At 39.5% G+C, this 22,424-nt stretch overlaps 1 non-coding gene across 1 annotated transcript; it reads left to right on the top strand.

Annotated features, from left to right (window-relative positions):
* Window positions 1–623: 623 nt before the first annotated feature.
* LOC126069816 (U6 spliceosomal RNA) lies at window positions 624–730 on the top strand. Its single transcript, XR_007516083.1, has one exon. It is a non-coding gene; the product is annotated as a U6 spliceosomal RNA (small nuclear RNA).
* The last annotated feature ends 21,694 nt before the right edge of the window (window positions 731–22,424 follow it).

Genomic DNA, 22,424 nt, shown 5'->3' with positions numbered 1-22,424 from the left:
TCCCCCTCACTCATCCAGTTCAATTTCCAAGATGATTCTTTAAATATAATTTAAATATTTTGAAGTTGTACTTCTAGTTCAGTTTATCTTTTTCTGTTCTCAGGGAGAACGGTTTTCTGTAATGAAAATGGCTTTCAGTTCAATTAAGTGTTGTGTCCTTCTCCCTCTTCAACTTCCTCTTCTCTGGCTAATTAATCCCAACTCTTTAATTTTTCTCTGTTGGATGATCAACAGGCAAGCTTTGCTCCAAGACAGCAATGGGTAGTAAAAAGAATGAGGTACATGCCCCAATTTGCCAAAAGTACACAAAAGAAGCTGGCCAAGATCTGTTCTCAGCAAAGGGCAAGCTCCAAGCTGCCCAGTCCCATCTCAAAGCCTACTGGGAAGGTGGGCCTGTTTTCAGAGGCAAGGATTTAATTTACACTTTTGAGGTGAAGGTTAGCTTTGCCACTAAATGACCCCAAACCACTAAGGAGAACTAATTTTCCATAGTTTTTCATTACTTCAAGAATACATTGAAAGTAACATGAGTAGGGAAAAAGGCTGTAAAAATGGTGTGGGGAAGTTGTGTGACCTCCTCTAATATCACAATGGGGAAGGAGAATCAAGATCAACAGCTTAAGATGCTCACTTTGGCAGCACATATACCAAAATTGGAATGATACAGAGAATGTTAGCATGGTCGCTGCATAAGGATAATGTGAAAATTCATCAAGAGTTCCATATTTTTATGCTGAAATTAGAACATTCCCAGATAAACAGAAATTAAGGCAATATGTAAAAACCAAACCAAATGTACAAGATTATTAAAGGGAGCCCTTTGGTCTGAGAACAAACAACATCAGACCACAGTCTGAATCTAGGATGCCAGATTATACCAGCCAGATAACAGCATGGAAATGAACTCTCAAGGACTATCCAAAGCCAAATAATTGCAACAGGGAACCAGAGAGGTTAATCTATAAGTGACAACAATGTCAGAACAATAAAAGAGGGAATAACCAGTGTAGGTATGGAATTTTCTATTGGAGAGGAAGGCAAGGCGATACCAAGTAATAGTACAAAAAACAAACAAACAAAAACCATTGCTCTCGAGTTAATTCTGACTCATAGCGACTCTATAGGACAGAGTAGAACTGCCCTATAGGGTTTCCCAGGAGCACATGGTGGATTTGAACTGCTGACCTTTTCGTTAGCAGCTGTAACTGTTAACCACTATGCCACCAAGATTTCCTCAAGTAATAAGAAAAAAAATAGACTGGTTCAAATCTAGGAAGATACGGGTAAATTTCAAGGTAACCACAAAGAACGTTAACAAACCTACTCATGAAAATAAAGAAGAAAAACACAGTCTCAATAAAAACAAAATCTACAAAAACAAAAGAAATCCACAAACAAAAGGAATTCAGCACAAGAGAGAACAAAGAAAATGTCAGCACCACAAAAAAAAAAACAACACTACAAAATGACAGCAATAAACTCACACCTATCAATAATTACGCTGACTGCAAATGGCCTAAATGCACCCAGAAAGAGACATAGAGTGACAGAATGGATGAAAAAAAAAAAAAAAAACAGGATCCATCAATACAAGAGACACACCTTAGAGGTAAAGATGTAAATTTATTAAAAATCAAAGGATGGAAAAAAATATACCAAGCAAATAAATACCAAAAAAGAGCAGGATTGGCAATATTAATCTCAGATAAATTAGACTTTAAAACAAAATCCACCATAAAAAAAAAGGAGGGCACTATATAATGATTAAAGGGATGATCCATCAAAAGACTTAACCATAATAAATATCTACTCACCCAACGACGGGACTCCAAAATCCATAAAACAAAACCCTAGCAGCACTGAAAAGAGAAATTGACAGTTCTACAATAATAGTTGGAGGCTTCAACACACAACTCTCAGTAAAGGACAGAACATCTAGAAAGAAACTCAACAGAGATGTGGAACAGAGATGCCAAGCAGGGGCAAGATGGTAGAATAGCCAAACACTTCCTGTGATCCCTCTTAAAACAAAAACCCCCAAAAAACAAGTGAAACAATTATATTTAAGATAAGCTAGGAGCCCTGAACATCAAAGGCAAAGTAAGAAAATGGACTGAGTGGCAGGGAAGGGAGAGATGGTTCAGAAGTGGAGAAGAGTTGCCAGGCCTGAATCACTGGGATCCCTCAGGCACCATTCCCAGGAGCAGCTATGGCAGGCTGGCACTAGCGTTCGGCTACAGTTTCCTCAGGGAGAAGCAGTCAGCCACACAGCCTACACACACCTCTGGAACCAGAGAAGAACAGCACTCTCAGCAAAAGCTAAGTATTGCATATATTTTACTGTGCCCCCAGCCCCCAAGCTGGCTTCGGAGGCTGTTGATTTCCCTGGTCCTGAGGAAGGTCCTATTAAGCATCCTAAGCCATTCTCCGGGTCTTGGAGTAGGAATAAATTCACAATTAGGGGAAAAGATAATTTACCAGCTCCACTAACGGGGGAGCTCAGGACAGAAGCAGCTCCTGTCCAGGCATGAACAGTCCATGGACTTTGAATACCTTTCCCCCATTCATGGTCCTGTGTGGGCCTATTTCAGGAGAATAGGCCCTCGTTGGCACACTGCAGCAGTTTCAGCTGTGTGATGAAGAGGTGGATGTTTGAAACTTTGCCTATTAAACAGGGTCCTCACCTACCCACATCAGAGGCCTAAGGACTGGTGGCTCCACTCAGGCCACCCAGCCACCTGTGACAGGGGCCCATGGATAACTGGTACCTCCCAGTCATTACAAACAAAAGCACTGGGACCCCAAGGTCCATCTGCAGAACCCACCCACCTGTACACTCTAGGGAACAGGGACACATTTTCCTCACAGAGGCTCGGGGGACAGATCTCAGCCCCTTGCCTTGTTCATAGCATGACTCCCTGCTGCAACCAGATACTGATACCTACACCAATCACCCCTGACCCTCTAAGACTATAGGACAGAGCCTGTACCCCACACTTGATGATCAGCTACCTGGACACCTGAGCTGAATTCATACAAGAAAAGCAAATGGACTCCTAGACTGATATACCTGAAACAACTCTAGCCATCTGGTGACAGGACGTCAGAGCTTCAAAGATGAAAATAATCAGTCTAGCTTACTCAAGCAACCCATTTAGGCATATCAAAACAAACAAACGAAGAAAAGCAATAAGCCAGGATACGGTAAGCAAACACAAAATAAACTAATACAGTAACTTATAGATGGTTCAGAGACAAGAGTCAATATGAAGGCACATAAAGAAACAGACCATGATTGTTTCAACAAACTCTCAAAACAAAGAATCAATGGATCTTCTGAATAAAGGTGCCTTCCTGGAATTGCTGAATGCAGAATACAAAAGATTAATATACAGAACTTTTTGAGACATCAGAAAAGAGATCAGGAAGGAGATCAGGCAACGCACAGAACAAGCCAAGGCACACGCAGATAAAGTAGTTCAAAAAATTTAAAAGGTTATAAAAGAACATAATGAAAAATTTAATAAGCTGCAAGAATCCATAGAGAAACAGCAAAGAGAATTTCAGAAGATTAACAATAAAATTACAGAATTAGACAACTCAATAGAAAATCAGAGGAGCAGAATTGAGGAAGTGGAAGGCAGAATTGGTGAGCTTAAAGACAGAACACATGGCACCAATATATTTGAAGAAAAATCAGATAAAAGAATTTAAAAAAAAAGAATAAAACTTAACAAACATGTGCAACTCTATCAAGAGAAATAACCTACTAGTGATTGGAGTACCAGAACAGGGAGGGACAACAGAAAATACAGAGAAAATTGTAGAAGATTTGTTGGCAGAAAACTTCCCTGATATAGTGAAAGATGAGAAGATATCTATCCAAGATGATCATCGAACTCCACACAGGGTAGATTTTAAAAGAAAGCCAACAAAACATATTACAACCAAACTTGCCAGAACCAAACATAAAGAGAGAATTTTAAGAGCTAATAGGGATAAAGGAAAAGTCACCTACAAATGAGAGTCAAAAAGAATAAGTTCAGACTATTCCTCAGAAACCATGCAGGCAAGAAGGAAATGGGATGACATTGAAGGAAAAGGTTGCCAGCCAAGAATCGTATATCCAGCAAAACTGTCTCTCAAATATGAAGGTGAAATTAGAGCATTTCCAGATAAAAAGAAGTTTAAGGAATTCGTAAAAACCAAACCAAAACTACAAGAAATACTAAAGGGAGTTCTTTGGTTAGAAGATCAATAATATCAGGTATCAACACAAGAAAAGAACACCAGACAGAGCAATCAGAGGTCAACTCAGACAGGGAAATCACAAAAATAAATCAAGATAAAAAAACGATCAAAACAGAGAAACAGTGATATTATTATGTAAAACAATACAATATTAAAAAAACTAAAGAAGGACTAAAAAATGTAGTCATAGATCTTTTATATGGAGAAGACAAGGCAATATAAAGAAATACAAGGTAGGTTTAAACTTAGAAAAATAGGGGTAAATATTAAGGTGAACACAAAGGAGACAACTATCCTACTCAACAAAATATAATGCAAGAAAAAATAGAGACTCAGCAGAAAAAAAATCAACAACAATGAATAAGAGGAAAAGACAATATATAAAGATAAACTGCTCCGCACAAAAAATTAACTGGGAAAAACTGTCAAAAACACACAAAAAAGATCAAAATGAGAGCACTAAACTCATAAAAAAAATAAAACTACCTATGTATAATTTTTTTTTTATAATTACACTGAATGTAAATGGACTAAATGCACCAATAAAGAGACAGGAAGTGGTACAATGGATAAGAAAACAAGACCCACCTTTATGCTGCCTACAAGAGACACACCTTAGACTCAGAGACAAAAACAAGCTAAAACTCAAAGGATTGAAAAAAATATATCAACCAAACAACAACCAAAAAAAGCGGGAATCGCAGTATTAATTTCAGACAGTATAGACTTAAAAGTTAAATCCACCATAAAGTACACCATATAATGATAAAACGGACAATTTATTCCATGAGGATATAACCATATTAAATATTTATGCACCCAATGACAGGGCTGCAAGACACTTAAAACAAACTATAACAGCATTGAAAAGTGAGATAGACAGCTCCACAATAATAGTAAGAGACTTCAACACACCACTTTTGGTGAAGGACAGGTCACCCAGAAAAAAGCTCAAAAAAGACACGGAAGATCTAAATGCCGCAATCAACCAACATTACCTCATAGACCTATACAGAACACTCCACCCAACAGCAGACAAGTCTACTTTCTTTTCTAGTGCACATGGAACATTCTCTAGAATAGACCACATATTAGGCCATAAAGCAAGCCTTAGCATAATCCAAAACATCGAAATATTACAAAGCATCTTCTCTGACCATAAGGTCATAAAAGTAGAAATCAACAACAGAAAAAGCAGGGAAAAGAAATCAAACACTTGAAAACTGAACGATACCCTGCTCAAAAATGAATGGGTTATAGAAGACATTAAGGGTGGAATAAAAAAAAATCATAGAATCCAATGAGAATGAAAACATTTCCTATCAAAACCTTTGGGATACAGTGAAAGCAGTGCTCAGAGGCCAATTTATATCAATAAATGCACACATACAAAAAGAAGAAAAAGCCAAAATCAAAGAATTATCCCTACAACTTGAACAAATAGAAAGAGAGCAACAAAAGAAACCTTCAGGTACCAGAAGAAAGAAAATAATAAATATTAGAGCAATATTAAATGAAATAGAAAATGGAAAAACAACTGAAAGAGTTAACAGGACCAAAAGCTGGTTTCTTGAAAAAAATAACAAAATTGATAAACCACTGGGCAAACTGACAAAAGAAAAACAGGAGAGGAAGCAAATAATCTGAATAAGAAATGAGATGGGCGATATTACAACAGACCCAACTGAAATTAAAAGAATCATATCAGATTACTACAAAAAAATGTACTCTAACAAATTTGAAAATCTAGAAGAAATGGATGAATTCTTAGAAACACACTACCTACCTAAACTAACACAGAGGTCCCAGTAAAACCCCAGTGCCGTCAAGTCAATTCCAACTCACAGTGACTCTATAGGACAGAGTAGAACTGCCCCATAGAGTTTCCAAGGCAGAGGTAGAACATCTAAATAGACCCATAACAAAAAAAGAGATTGAAAATGTAATCAAAAAACTCCCAGCAACAACAGAAAACCCTGGCCAGAATAGCTTCACTGCAGAGTTCTATCAAACTTTTAGAGAAGAGTTAACACCACTACTACTAAAGGTATTTCAGAGCATAGAAAAGGACAGAATACTACCAAACTCATTCTATGAAACCAACATATCCCTGATACCAAAACCAGGGAAAGACTCCACGAAAAAAGAAAATTACATACCTATATCCCTCATGAACATAGATGCAAAAATCCTCAACAAAATTCTAGCCAAGAGAATTCAACAACATATCAAAAAAATAATTCACCATGACCAAGTGGGATTCATACCAGGTATGCAGGGATGGTCCAACATTAGAAAAACAATTTATGTAATCCATCACATAAATAAAACAAAAGACAAGAATCACATGATTTTATCAATTGATGCAGAAAAGGCATTTGACAAAGTTCAACACCCATTCATGATAAAAACTCTCAGCAAAATAGGAGTAGAAGGAAAATTCCTCAACATAATAAAGGGCATTTATACAAAGCCAACAGCCAACATCATCCTAAATGGAGAGAGCCTGAAAGCATTCCCTTTGAGATCAGGAACCAGACAAGGATGCCATTTATCACCGCTCTTATTCAACATTGTGCTGAAGATCCTAGCCAGAGCAATTAGGCTATATAAAGAAATAAAGGGCATCCAGATTGGTAAGGAAGAAATAAGAGTATCTCTATTTGCAGATGACATGGTCTTCTACACAGAAAAGCCTAAGGATTCCTCAAGAAAACTACTGAAACTAATAGAAGAGTTCAGGAGATTATCAGGATACAAAATAAACATACAAAAATCAGTTGGATTCCTCTACACCAACAAAAAGAACATCGAGGAGGAAATCACCAAATCCATACCATTTACAGTAGCCCCCAGGAAGATAAAATACTTAGGAATAAATCTTACCAAAGATGTAAAAGACGTATACAAAGAAAACTACAAGACACTGCTGCAAGAAACCAAGAGACCAACATAAGTGGAAAAACATACATTGCTCATGGATAGGAAGACTTAACATTGTAAAAATGTCTATTCTACAAAAAGCGATCTATAGATACAATGCAATTCCAATCCAAATTCCGATGGCATTGTTTTAATGGGATGGAGAGACAAATCACCAACTTCATATGGAAGGGAAAGAGGCCCTGGATAAGGAAAGCATTACTGAACGAAGACGAACAAAGTGGGAGGCCTCACTCTACCTGGTTTTAGAACCTATTATACCACCACCATAGTCAAAATAGCCCAGTACTGGTACAACAACAGATACACAGACCAATGGAACAGAATTGAGAATCCAAAGATAAATCCATCCATATATGAGCAGTTGATATTTGTCAAAGGCCCAAAGTCAGTTAAATGGGGGAAAGACAATCTCTTTAACAAATGATGCTGCCATAACTGGATATCCATCTGCAAAAAAGGAAACAAGATCTGTACATCATACCGTGCACAAAATGAACTAAAAATGGATAAAAGACCTAAATATAAAATCTAAAATGAAAAAAATTATGGGAGAAAAAATAGGGACAACACTAGGCGCCCTAATACATGACATAAACGGTATACAAAACATTACTAACAATGCCGAAGAGAAATTAGATAACTGGGAGCTCGTGAAAATCAAACACCTATGTCCATCCGAAGATTTCACCAAAAGAGTGAAAAAGACTACTACAGACTGGGAGAAAGTTTTTAGCTATGACATTTCCTATCGGCACCTGATCTTTAAAATCTACATGATACTGCAAAAACTCAACCACAAAAAGACAAATAACCCAATTAAAAAATGGGCAAAGGATATGAACAGACACTTCACTAAAGAAGACATTCAGGTATCTAACAGATACATGAGGAAATGCCCACGAACATTAGCCATTAGAGAAATGCAAATCAAAACTACAATGAGATTCCATCTCACTCCAACAAGGCTGCCATTAATCCAAAAAACACAAAAGAATAAATGTTGGAGAGGTTGTGGAGAGATTGGAACACTTATGCACTGCTGGTGGGAATGTAAAATGGTACAACCACTTTGGAAATCGATTTGGTGCTTCTTTAAAAAGCTAAAAATAGAACTACCATACAATCCAGCAATCCCACTCCTTGGAATATATCCTAGAGAAATAAGAGCCTTTACATGAACAGATATATGCACACCCATGTTCATTGCAGCACTGTTTACAACAGCAAAAAGATGGAAGCAACCAAGGTGCCCATCAATGGATGAATGGATAAATAAATTATGGTATATTCACACAATGGAATACTACGCATTGATAAAGAACAGTGAGGAATCTGTGAAACATTTCATAACATGGAGGAATCTGGAAGGCATTATGCTGAGTGAAATAAGTCAGTTGCAAAAGGACAAATATTGTATAAGACCAATATTATAACGACTGGAGAAATAGTTGAAACAGAGAAGAAAATATTCTTTGGTGTTATGAGAGGGGGGAGGGAGAGAGGGAGGGAGAGTGGTTTTCACTATTTAGATAGTAGATAAGAATTTTTTTAGGTGAAGGGAAAGACTACATACAATACAGGCAACATCAGCATAACTGGACTAAACTAAAAGCAAAGAAGTTTCCTGAATAAACTGAATGTTTTGAAGGCCAGAATAGCAGGGGTGGGGATTTGGGGACCATGGTTTCAGGCTACTTCTAAATCAATTGGCATAATAAAATCTACTAAGAAAACTTTCTGAATCCCAGTTTGGAGAGTGGCATCTGGGGTCTTAAACACTAGCAAACAGGTATCTAAGATGCATCAATGGCTCTCAACCCACCTGGAGCGAAGGAGAATGAGGAACACCAAAGACACAAGGTAATTACGAGCCCAAGAGACAGAAAGAGCCACATAAACCGGAGACTACACCAGCCTGAGACCAGAAGAACTAGATGGTCTCCGGGTACAACCGAGGACTGCCCTGACAGGGAACACAACAGAGAACCCCTGAGGGAGCAGGAGAGCAGTGGGATGCAGACCCCAAATTCTCATAAAAAGACCAGACTTAATGGTCTGACTGAGAAAGGAACGACCCCAGAAGTCATGGTCCCCAGACCTTCTGTTAGCTCAAGACAAGAACCATTCCCAAAGCCAACTCTTCAGACAGGGATTGGGCTGGAGTATGGGACAGAAAATGATACTGGTGAAGAATGATCTTCTTTGATCAAGTAGACACATGAGACTGTGCTGGCATATCCTGTTTGGAAGGGAGATGAGAGAGTAGAGAAGGTCAGAAGCTGGCCAAATGCACTTGAAAATAGAGAGTGAAGGGAAGGAGTGGGCTGTCGCATTGGGGGAGAGCAATTAGGAGTATATAGCAAGGTGTATATAAATTTTTGCATGAGAGACTGGCATGATTTGTAAACTTTCACTTAAAGCACAATAATTTTTTTTTAAATATTAAAAAAAAAGATACGGAAGAGCTAAAGAGCACAATCAGCCAACTGGACCTCACAGACATATATAGAACACTCCACCCAACAGCTACAAAGTACACATTCTTTTCCAATACACATGGAACTTTCTGCAGAATAGACCACATGTTAGGCCACAGAGCAACCCTCAACCAAATCCAAAACACTGAAGTAACACAAAGTATCTGCTCTGTCCACTGGGCCATTGAAGTAGAAATGGACATAAGGAAGAGCTAGGAATAAAAATCAATTATATGGACACTGAATAACACCCTGTTTTAAAACCACTGAGTAATGGAAGAAATCTGAGATGGAATCGAAATATTCCTAGAATTAAATGAGACTGAAAACACATCATATCAAAACCTTTGGGACACAACAAAGGCAGTCCTCAGAGGTCAATTTATACCAATAGATGCACACATCAAAAAAGTAAAGGGGATAAAATCAAAACATTGGCTACACAACTTGAACAAATAGAAAGAGGAACAGCAAAATAAACCCACAGCCACCAGAAGAAAGGGAATACTAAAGATCAGAGCAGAAATATATGAAATAGAGAACAGAAAAACAATAGAAAGATTCAACATAATTAAAATTTGGTTCTTTGAAAGGATCAACAAAATCAACAAACTACTGGCCAAAATGACAAAAGAAAACAGGACAGGACACAAATAAGAAATGAAATGGGGGACATTACGACAGACCCAACTGAAATAAAAAGGATTATAACAGAGTTTTATGAAAAACTATACGCCAGAAAATTTGAAAACCTAAAGGAAATGGACAAATTTCTAGAAACACACTACCTAAACAAACTGACACAAAATGATGTTGAAAATCTGAACAGACCCATAACAAGAGAAGAGATTGAAAAGGTAATAAAAAAAAAATTCCCAACAAAAAAAAACTCTGGTTCAGATGGCTTCACCAGAGAATTCTAGCAAACATTCAAAGAAGATCTTACACCAGTACTACTCAAACTATTTCAGAACACAGAAAAGGAAGTGATACTTCTGAATTCATTCTATGAAGCCAGCATAACCCTGATACCAAAACCAGGCAAAGACACCACAAAAAAAGAAAATCAGAGACCAATATCTCTCATGATATAAACACACAAATTCTCAACAAAATTCTAGCCAATAGAATTCAGCATGTTATAAAAAAAAAAAAATACACCACGACCAAGTAGGATTCATACCAAATACGCAAGGATGGTTCAACATTAGAAAATCTATCAATGTAATCACCACATAAATAAAAGGAAAGAATCACATGGTTATCTCAGTCGATGCAGAAAAGGCATTCAGCAAAATCCAACACCCATTCCTGACAAAAACTCTCAATGAAATAGGTTAGAAGGGAAATTTCTCAACATAATAAAGGGCGTCTATGCAAAACCAATGGCCAACATCATTCTCAATGGAGAAAGGCTGAAAATATTCCCTTTGAGAACAGGAACAAGACAAGGATGCCCTTTATCACCAGCCCTATTTAACGTTATGATGGAAGTCCTAGGTAGAGCAATAAGGCAAGAAAAAGAAACAAAGGGCATCCGAATCGGTAATGAAGAAGTTAAACTGTCCCTATTTGTAAATGATATGATACTACACATAGAAAACCCACAAGACTCCATGAGAAAACTACTGGAACTAATAGAAAGATTCAGCAGATTAGCAGGATACAAGATAAACATACAAAAATCAGTTGGATTCTCATACACCAATAAAGAGAACATTGAAAAGGAAATCATTAAAAAATAACATTTATAATAGCCCCTAAAAAAATAAAATACTTAGGAATAAATCTAATCAGGGATGTAAAGGACCTATACAAAGAAAACTACAAAACCCTACTGCAAGAAAACAAAACAGATCTACATAAATGGAAAAACACACCATGTTCACGGATAGGTAGGCTCAGCATTGTGAAAACCACAATTCTACCCAAAATGATTTACAAGTACAATGCAATACCATTCCAAATACCAACAACCATCTTTAAAGAGATGGAAAAACTTCTCATTAACTTTATATACAAAAGGAGAAGCCCTGGATAAGTAAAGCACTTTTGAAGAAGAATAAACTAGGAGGACTTGTACTAGCTGACCTCAGAACCTACTATACAGCTGCAATAGTCAAACAGCCTGGTACTGGTACAATGAGAGATACATTGACCAATGGAACAGAATTGGGAACCCAGATGTAAATCCATCCACCTATGGTTACCTGATCTTCGACAAGGGCCCAAAGTCCATCAAATGGTGAAAAGACAGTGTTCTTAACAAATTGTCCTGGCAAAACTGGATGTCCATCTGCAAAAATATGAAACAGGACCCATACCTCACACCATACAAAAAAGCTAATTCAAAATGGATCAAAGACCTATATATAAAGCCAAAACCATGAAGTTCATAGAAGAAAACATGGGCTCAATATTAGAGGCCCTAATACACGGCATTAACAGGGTACAAACGACAACACACAAACTACAGAAAATAATCTAGATAACTGAGATCATCTAAAAATTAAACACTTATGGTCATCAAAAGACTTCACCGAAAAAGTGAAAAGAGAAATTACAGACTAGGAAAGAAAAATTTGGCTATTACAAATCAGACAAAGGTCCAATCTCTAAGATCTACAAGAAAATCCAACACCTCTACAACAAAAAGGCAAATAATCCAACTAAAAAATGGGCAAAGGAAATGAACACACGTTTCTCAAAAGAAGACATTCGAGCAGCCAACAGACACATGAGGAAATACTCGGGATCACTAGCCATTAGAGAAATGCAAATCAAAACCACAACGAGATACCATCTCACCCCAGCATTACTGGCACAAATAAAAAAAACAGTAAATAACAAATGTTGGAGAGGCTGTGGGGAGATCAGTACTCTTATGCACTGCTGGTGGGAATGTCAAATGATACAACCATTTTGGAAAATGATATAGCGCTTCCTTAGAAAGCTAGAAATAGAAATACCATATGACCCAGCAATCCCACTCCTAGGAATATATCCTAAAGAAATAAGAGCCGTCACACGAATCGACATGTGCACACCCATGCACATTTCAGCATTATTCACAATAGCAAAAAGATGGAAACAACCTAGATGCCCATCAACAGATGAATGGATAAACAAACTGTGGTACAAACACACAATGGAGTATTATTCAACGATAAAGAACAAGAATGAATCCGTGAAGCATCTCATAACATAGATGAATCTGGAGGACATAATGCTGAGTGAAATAAGTCAGTCACAAAAGGATAAATATTGTATGAGACCACTACTATAAAAGCTCATGAAAAGGTTTACACAAAAAAGAAACAATTTTTGATGATTATGAGGGAGGGGAGCGGTGGGGATGGAAAGACACTAGATAGAAAATAGATAAGTGGTAACTTTGGTTAAGACAGTACACAATACTGGGGAAGCCAGCACAGCTTGTCCAAGGCAAGGTCATGGAAGCTCCATAGGCACATCCAAACTCCCTGAGGGACTGAATTACTGGGCTGAGGGCTGTGGGGACCATGGTCTCGGGGAACATCTAGCTCAATTGACATAACATAGTTTATAAAGAAAATGCTCTACATTCTACTTTGATGAGGAGAGTCTGGGGTCTTAAAAACCTGTGAGTGCCCATTTAGGATACTCCACTGGTCTCACCCCTTTGGGAGCAAGGAAGAATGAGGAAAACTAAAGATAGAAGGGAAAGATTAGTGCAAAGGACTAATGGACCACATCTACCACGGCCTCTACCAGACTAAGTCCAGTACAACTAGATAACTAGATGGTACCCGGTTACCACCACTGACTGCTCTGACAGGGGTCACAATAGGGGTCCCAGACAGAGCTGGGGAAAAATGTAGAACAAAATTCTAACTCAAAAAGAAAGACCAGACTTGCTGCCCTGACAAAGACTGGAGAAACCCTGAGAGCATGGACCCCTGACACCCTTTCTGCTCTGTAATGAAGTCACTCCTGAGATTCACCCTTCAGCCAAAGATTGGAGAGGCCCATAATACAAAACGAGACTAAAGGGACATACCAGCCCAGAGGCAAGGACTAGAAGGCAGGAGGGGACAGGAAAGCTGGTAATAGGGAACCCAAGTTTGAGAAGAGAGAGTGTTGACCTGTTGTAGAGTTGTTAGCCAGTGTCATAAAACAATATGTGTACTGTTTAATGAGAAAGTAGTTTGTTCTGTAATCCTTCCTCTAAAATACAATTAAAAAAAGAGATCAATAGCCTAAGGCTGATTCCCATGAAGCAGAGGTCAGACATACCTCCTCTCTTCGCCATCTTTACCATATCTGACACCAACCGACCCTCCCACAGCACTCCCCACTCCTCTACTGGGTTCGATAATTCATTGCAATGGCCACACAGAACTCACAGACAATACTCACTATTTTTTTTAGGGAAGTAACAGGTTAAATTCAGGCTCAGGAACACTCAGGATACAGTTCTTCCATCAGGACAGCCTCTTTTCAGCTGGCCTTAGACCTGTGCCCTGCTCAGGCAGAAGCTCTTTTAGCCCCTGCCAATAAGTCCCCAGAGGCAAAAACAAAGCCCATTTCCATTGAGTCGATTTTGACTCATAGTGATCCTATAAAACAGAGTAGAACTGCCCCATAGGGTTTCCAAAGGGTGGCTGGTGGATTTGAACTGCCGACCTCTTGGTTAGCAGTCATAGCTGTTAACCACTGTACCACCAGGGCTCCTTCAGAGGCACCACAGGCACTGAAATATCTCACTCCATGGGCTGGGAAGCCCACTCTGCGGTCTCCTGCCAGTCTCTCCTGTCACCACTTCTCACCGTCTTCAGGGTTACAGCTTGCTCTCTCTCTTGGTCTCCTGGTTGCAGGAGCTTTGCAGTGCTGGGATCCCAGGTCCAAAGTACATGCTCTCCACTTCTGGCTCTTCTTCCTTGGAGGTGGTGGGATCCTGTCTTTCCCACCACTGGGGTGGCTCATTTCAAGCCCAGCAGGATGGCAAAATTGACTAATCCCTTTTGCTGGGCCACAATGTATCACACAGTCCCACCCAATCACTTGGGTGGGCATTACAAGACCATGGTGACAAAGGCCACACAAATTTGATCCATTGCACCACAGAGGCATTCTTTTCTCCTCACAGCACATGAGTTGAGAGTCACCATGAGCTAGAAACTTTTTGCCAAGCCTAACGTTTCCTTGAGCATCTGCTAAAAATTGGCAGAAGAGTTTTAGTCCAGTCTTTGAGCAAGCATTGGTATCTGAGAGGTGGTTTCTCTGATACTGTTTTATCTAGCAGCATAAGGTAAAATCTTCCTGCTCAATGTGAAGACATGATCTAATATAAAATGTTTCCAAGTGAAAAAGTGTGCCAATATCCATGTCATGTTAAGCTACCTTACATATCTTACATCTTGGACACTATTCTCCTGGTAGCTCTCTGGCCACATTTTCAAGTGCGGATTCAGTTTCAAGTAGCATGAGTTAATCCATTAGCAAACATTTGCTGAGGGTCTTGTGTGTGTAAAGCATTGAGTTGAAAGTTTAACTTCAAGAAATAATTGAAATAGTGCAATTTCATGATCCACAGAGAGGAAAGAGTGGAAATAGATATGACCAGAGAACATTTTTCTGGAGTATTTTAAAAACCCATTGCTGTCAAGTTGATTCTGACTAATAGCAACCCTATAGGACAGAGTAGAACTGTCCCATAGAGTTTCCAAGAAGCACCTGGTAGATTTGAACTGCTGACCTTTTGGTTAGCAGCTGTAGCTCTTAACCACTACGGCACAATTTCTGCAGCCCCAACATTTGCGAAACAACTTTCTGTTTCATGAGAATTGTTGTCCTCTACTCTCCAGTTTCCTATTACCTGCTAATTACCCACAGGAAAAAGGACAGAAACATCCATTAGGAAAAATTGAAGCATTCTCATCTAGTTTGAAAGTATAGTGAGGTCATGCTGGTGCCTTCAGACTAGAATTAGTGAAACAGAAGGTTTTGACAAGGTAAGGTGTAGGATACTAGCCTCATACTAGCTGGCCCAGGGTCAGTGGGCTTTACTGGTGCTCAGGATATTACCATAGGTTTTGAATAATAACAAGCACCAAGTGTCTTTTTCTTCCCCAGGAACTTCAGTAAATTTGCATTTCCACAGCACTCATGTTTATATACATATATATATATACACACATCTGCTACCTCATAAATCCTCTCACTAGCCCAGCAAAGAAGGAAACAGGGGTTACTTTCACCTTTGGACAGCTGGGCAACCAAAGATGCAAAGATGGAAAGTAACTCTCAAGATTGTACAGCAACTCAGGATGGTGATTGGGAGTGGAATCTGTTTTCAGGCTTTATCCTAGTCACTTTTGCTAATCCTACCATCAAGTGGTTTGAAATTTCCTCTGTTGCCTTGTCCCCACTAAGCCTTAGGTTAGTTCTTGCAGCAGCCTCTCTACCCTTCCCCTCCCCCAATATCTCCCCAGCCACTTAAAACTTTAGCATCAAGGAGACCTGGTGGAGCAGTAGTTAAAGCACTCAGCTGCTAATCGGAAGGTCAGCATTTTGAACCCAGCAGCCACTCCATGTGAGAAAGATGTGGCATTCTGCGTCCCTAAAAATCTACAACCTTGGAAATCCTGTGGAATAGTTATACTCTGTCCTTTAGGGTCGCTATGAGTTGGAATTGACTCGGTGGCAGTGGGTTTGGTGTTTTGGTCAGTGCCAGCCAAGATCGCCCTCAGATCATTCTTAGCACTATTGAATTAAGTAAAACTTAGAGGTTAGTAGGTCTTCAAAATCCCCTTTTACCTTTTAAAAGTCATGTCATTCAGTCATTAATTCCCAGTTTCTCAATGTGGGCACCAATGGCATGTTGGGTAGGACAGTTTTTTATTCTGTGGGTCGTTACTGTGCATTTCAGGAAGTTTTGCATCCTTGGCCCCTTCACTAAATACCAGTAGTGCTCATCAGTCATTCTGACAAAAAATGCCCCATATTTTCAAATACCCACCCTACATTCCATTGAGAAACACCAGCAGACCGTGCACCAGTGGTCTTCTTGTGGTAGGGGGCAGGCAGGAACTCTCTGAGGTCCTGGAGTTTGTCGTGCCTTTCTTGAATTCCCTCTCCCAATTCTCTTGGGAGACTAATTCTGATAATATGGCACTCTACATTCTTAACTTGGACATTAACTGTAATTTGCTCATGATATTTAATGGAAATCGATATTTCTTCATTGGTTGTTCTTTACTGAAAGCAGTTTATAAGCAGCTCACGGAAGGTAGAATGATGTGGTCTAAAGAACAGGGATTTAGTGACTAGACAGACCTGTGTTCAAGCCCCAGCTCTGCCACTTATGAACTGGGTAACCTGGAAACGTTACTTAAACTCTTTAGGCCTTAGTTTCTTCAGCAATAAAAAGGGAATAATTTCTTGCTGGGTTGTGATAAGGATTAAATGAGTTAACGAATGCAAAGCACAAAGCTTATAGTAGGCCTTCAGTAACTGTTATTTCCTTCTCCCTGTTAATTCTGAGGCATGAGTTTTCTTGGGCAGGTAGGAGGAGCAAGTAGGCACAAAAGCTAAAGTGGAGACTCTAAGAACTTCTTTCTAGTAGTGAGGAACATCAAGGTCCTGGATTTTAGGCCAAGATTCCCCTAAGCTGTACTTAGAGAAGACTGAGGCTCAGCTGATGCTCACAGACACACTCCAAAATTGACCTTGACCCTGATTGGCAGTGTCATAATTATCTAAACTCAATAGGCATATTGTTGATGCCCTCCAGGAAAGAGGGAAGGATCTCTTTGAAGTGGAAGCCTCAGGTCTCTTTATAATGAAGTAATAATAACCATTTGGAAAGGTAAATTAGATTGCACTTTCCCTCCATTTGCTAAGTCTCAGAGGTTTCATCTTTGTTTTACCCCCATCCCACATAAGGGCTAGTGGTTCAGACTCAGATAGCCAAAAGCACTGTCAGGCTCTTAATAATAGCTTACAGAGCACTTACTATGTGCCAGATACTGTTGTAAGCACTTTATGTATATAAACTGACTAATCTTACAAAAACCCTTTGAGGTAGATATTATTGTTATTATTTCCTAGATAAAGTTACGGCTGCTAACCAAAAGGTTGGCAGTTCGAATCCGCCAGGCGCTCCTTGGAAACTCTATGGGACAGTTCTACTCTGTCCTATAGGGTCACTATGAGTCAGAATCGACTCGACGGCCCTGGGTTTTACTGGGTTTAGATAGGGAAAACAGGCATAAAGAGGTTAAGCAATTTGCCCAAGGTCGTATAGCTAGTATGTTTTAGTGCAAGAATTTGGACCCAGCAGCCTGACTCTAGGGTTCATGCCCTTAATCATCCCATTCTACTATCTCTCTCTATATTGTTAATAGGGAGTTAGAGGCCAAAGGAGCCTTCCTTAGACAGCATCTATATTAAATCCCCTCTAGCCCATTTTACAGCTGATAGATTTGAGGCTCAGGTTTTGCAAATTGTCCAGGGTAACACAGACAGTAAATTGTAATGCCAGATCTTGAACTCCCAGTTTGGTGGTCCTTCACTGCATGAAGCTACCTTTATCCACTGGCCTCCTTGAATTCTTGCTTTTAAGACAGTGTCTGCTACATATTAGCTGCTCAACAATATTTTAGATGGGTGGATGGATACATAGGTGAGTGAGTGGGTCCATGGATGGATGGATAGATGGATGGGTTGCCAGATTCCAGAGTAGTCCTACCCCAAGGACCAGGGCTACAGAGCTAACTTTGAAATTGTGCCTCAAACAGTCTGTCCAAATGCACTACTCAGAGCATTCCTCACAGAAGTTCTCCCAGGAGCTTTTTTAGGCTCTGAACCTAAGTTGTCCAGAGAGGCATTGGAAGACCTAGGAAACTGAGGAGCAAAATCCACTTTGGATTTGCTAAGTCTCTTAGAGAGATGCCTTCATGGGAGATAGGGACTGAACCGGGAAAGTTAGATACAGATCTACAAACCAGGCTGTCTTAGTATTCTAGTGCTGCTAATAATAGAAATACCTCAAGTGGGTGGCCTGAACAAGCCAAAATCTATTTTCTCACAGTTTAGGAGGCTAGAAGTCCAAATTCAGAGCGCTGGCTCTAGGAGAACGCTTTTCTCTCTCTGTTGGCTCTGGAGGAAGGTCCTTGTCTCTTCAGCTTCTGCTTCCTTGTTCCTTAGAGATCTTCATGTGGCTTGGCATCCATCTTATCCCATCTCTGCTTCTCTCACTTGCTTATTTAATCTCTTTTATATCTCAAAAGAGATTGATTTAGGACACACCTTACACTAATCCTGTCTCATTAACATAAAAAAGACAACCAATTCCCAAATGAGATTAAACCACAGGCATAGAAGTTAGGATTTACAACACACATTTGGGGGGAGCACAATTCAATCCATAACACAGGCATTGGTATTTCTTGTACCCGTAAGCAGGAGGTCAGGCCAAACATAAGCTATACTGTATTATCTTCTTACAAATACTCTGGTTATTGTTTTCTACAAGTACATTTTAATAGACCTTTAGGAGATATGATGCTCTTGACTCAACCCACTAGTGACCGAAAGGCTAAGAATATGGTGGTATTTTAATCATTGAACCACAGAACATCTAAGTGAAAAGGAACTCAGAGATCATTAAGTCTGGTCCCTTCTTTTATAGATGGGGGAAAGTAATACTAAAAGAGGCCAAATAACTTGGCCAAGGACACACATAATAGTCCAAAGCAGGAACTCAACGAGAACTCAGGTTTTCTGACTCACAGTATAGAAAGTTGTTTACACTAACCCATGGTGTCCCTGAATGTGGGACAGAATCAGTGATCCATGGGACAGGTGAGCATACAGGGAAAACATTAGGCCCTAGAATTCTAGAGTGATTATACAGATTCCTGGAAGCTAAGATGGCGAACCAATCTCCATTTACCTATCCAGGAGTTTCTGGCCAGCTCTGGCCCCCATAGCCTCTCAGATCAGCCATTAATGGGATGGAATACACTATACTTCTTATACTATAAGCATCCACTTTGTTGGTTTGCTGGTATCCCTCCACTAAGAGAGGGAGATCTGTTAAATGTTATATTTGGATATAATTTGCACCTTCATTTAATTCGTTTATAATATCTTTTGAACCAATATCAATGTATATAGAAATCTCCTCCGTTCCACACACAGATACACACTGAATCTAGAGGATTTTTGGTGTCTGGTCATAAAAGGTGTGTGCCATTAAGCACTTTGACTTGTCCCAAGAAATAGGGTAAATGTTTGTGTTTCCAGGAATCCCTGTTAAAATACACACATTTTAGTATACCTGTTATCAGTTTCCCCACCTTAGCAGGAGCTGATTTATCATTCAGCCAGCAAACTCTTGAGGCTATGAGATAAAGAAAAGCTAAGTGTTGGTTCCAAGCAGACCTAGTTTTGAACCCCAGTTCTACCACATTTTGACTATGAAACTTTACACATGTCATCTTACCTCTCTCAGCCTTGGCTTTCCTCTGTTGTCACATGGTGCTGATAGTACTTACTTCACATGCCTGTTACGAAGATCAAATGAGACAATTTAATGCATGCCAATGTGAGTTGCACTAGAAAACATGCAGGGCGCAGCATGGCAGTGAGTTTGATTGAGTTGTTCCGGCACAGAAAAGCAGGCTGCCTGGATCTGGCTGGAGCCAAACTGATTGGGTTCAAATCTCAGCCCTAGTATGTGTTAGCTATACAACCTTAGACTAATTATTTAAACTTTCTGTGCCCCAGTTTCCTTATTTATAAATCAAGTATAAAGATGGAAACTATATCATAGGTTTGTTTTGATGATTAGATGATTAAATATATATAACGTGCTTAGAACAGTGCCTAGTATGTGGAAAGTCCTATATAAGTGGGAGCTATTATGTTTCACTGACAGTACCAGCTCCTCAGAACTCTCCTTCTATTTCCTTTCTTTCTAACCCATCCCCCCCCACACCTACCCCATCCATCACCAGTCCTGACAGGACCCTCTGGAGAGCATTTCAGCCACCCCCCCCCCACACTTTTAGACAGCTTCCTATCACATGTTGCTCTGGCAGAGAGCTCTCTCTCTCAGGTCTACTGGGAAGATGCTGAAGTCCCCCTGAGAGCCCTGAACCAGCCTCAGAAACCCTGAAGTCAAGAGCTTTGCTGCAGATTCTAGCGTTTCATGCCCTGAAATAGGGAAAATGGGGACCTCCCAGTTAGCAAGGATATATGGTGGGAAGAGCATTTGGAAGATTATCTGGTGTCATATAGACCAGAGTTCAAATCTCATTCTGCTACTTACTGGATGTGTGACCTGGTACAATTTCCCCTTTTGATGCCTCAGTTTTGTCAATTGAAAAACAGGGATAATAATAGTTAAGCACTTAACCTCGTAAGTTTGTGATGAGAATTAATGAAATAATGCGTGTAAAGAACTCAGCCTATGAAGCCACTGTAGAAAACAATTTATTGTTTCCTCAAAAAGTCAACCATAGAACTACCACATGACTCAGCAATCTCAGTCCTAGGTATATATCCAGAAGAAGTGAAAGCAGGAATGCAAACAGAAACCTATAAACCAATGTTCATTGCAGCACTAATCGCAATAGCCAAAAGGTGGAAACAAACCAAATGTCCACCAGTGGATGAACGGATAAACAAAATGTGGTACCTATGCACAATGGAATATTGCTCAGTTATTAAAGAGAAACGAAGTTCTGATACCACAACATGGATGAACTTTGAAAACATGCTGAGTGAAGTCAGTCAGTCACAAAAGGAAATCTACTGTGTGTGATATAGCTTATATGAAATAAGCAATAAAACCAAAACATTATTATATAAAACCAAGTATTATTAGTGGTTACCAGGGGTGGGAGGGAAGAGGAAAGAGGAAGTTATTGTTTAGGGGGCATTGAATTTATGCTAATGGTGGTGGAATAATTTAGAAAAGGTTAGCAACAATGATTGTACAAAATGGAGAATGTAATCAATGTCACGGGATCATACTTGTAGAAATTGTTGAATTGGCAAATGTTTTGTTGTGTATATTTTCACCATAATAGTAGGTTTAAAAAAAGAACCCAGTACCTAGCACACACTCAAGAAATAATACTGCCTAGTCCTATTGTTATTAACAATAACAGCAAAGGCTACTGTTTACATCTTTCATTCCAGGCATTACCGCCCCTGACCCTTAACCTTTCCAGCTCAACAAATTCCATCTGAGCCCAGGGATTATTTAGTGTGTTCAGGAATTTAGCCCTGTTTCCTCTGCTTCTGCCATCACTCCTGGAAATGCAGCAGCTGCTGCTGGCATTCTGCTGACAGCCCCTTTGTAGATGCACTAAGATCTGGTTTGGCCCTGCTCTATCCTTGTCCAATTGCCTGTGTGGTGCTAACTGTAGCTGAAAGTCGTTTGTTTCTGAAAAAGAAGAAAGAACCAGATGACTTGAAGCCACTAGGGTGTAGCTTCATTTCAGTTATAAGTAAATATTTTTTATTGTCACTTTCTGCCTAGAGTTGATCTCCTAGCTTGGTAATTTCCATAACCCTTTTAGCTTCAGAAACTCTATTCTGCCCTCTTACCTCATCTTCACCCCATATCCAGAGACGTATAAGGTCAGGAGCCAGTTTTTCTGCCTTTCTGAGCTGGGGGCTGGGGAGTAGCCTGAGTACCAGAGAACTAGGTCAGGCTAACTGCTAGGCCTACAGCAAAGGGTTATGGAATAGGCA

This window comes from Elephas maximus, chromosome X, assembly GCF_024166365.1.
Source record: "Elephas maximus indicus isolate mEleMax1 chromosome X, mEleMax1 primary haplotype, whole genome shotgun sequence".
Lineage (NCBI taxonomy): Eukaryota > Metazoa > Chordata > Mammalia > Proboscidea > Elephantidae > Elephas > Elephas maximus.
This window is presented reverse-complemented; position numbering and strand designations above follow the sequence as displayed.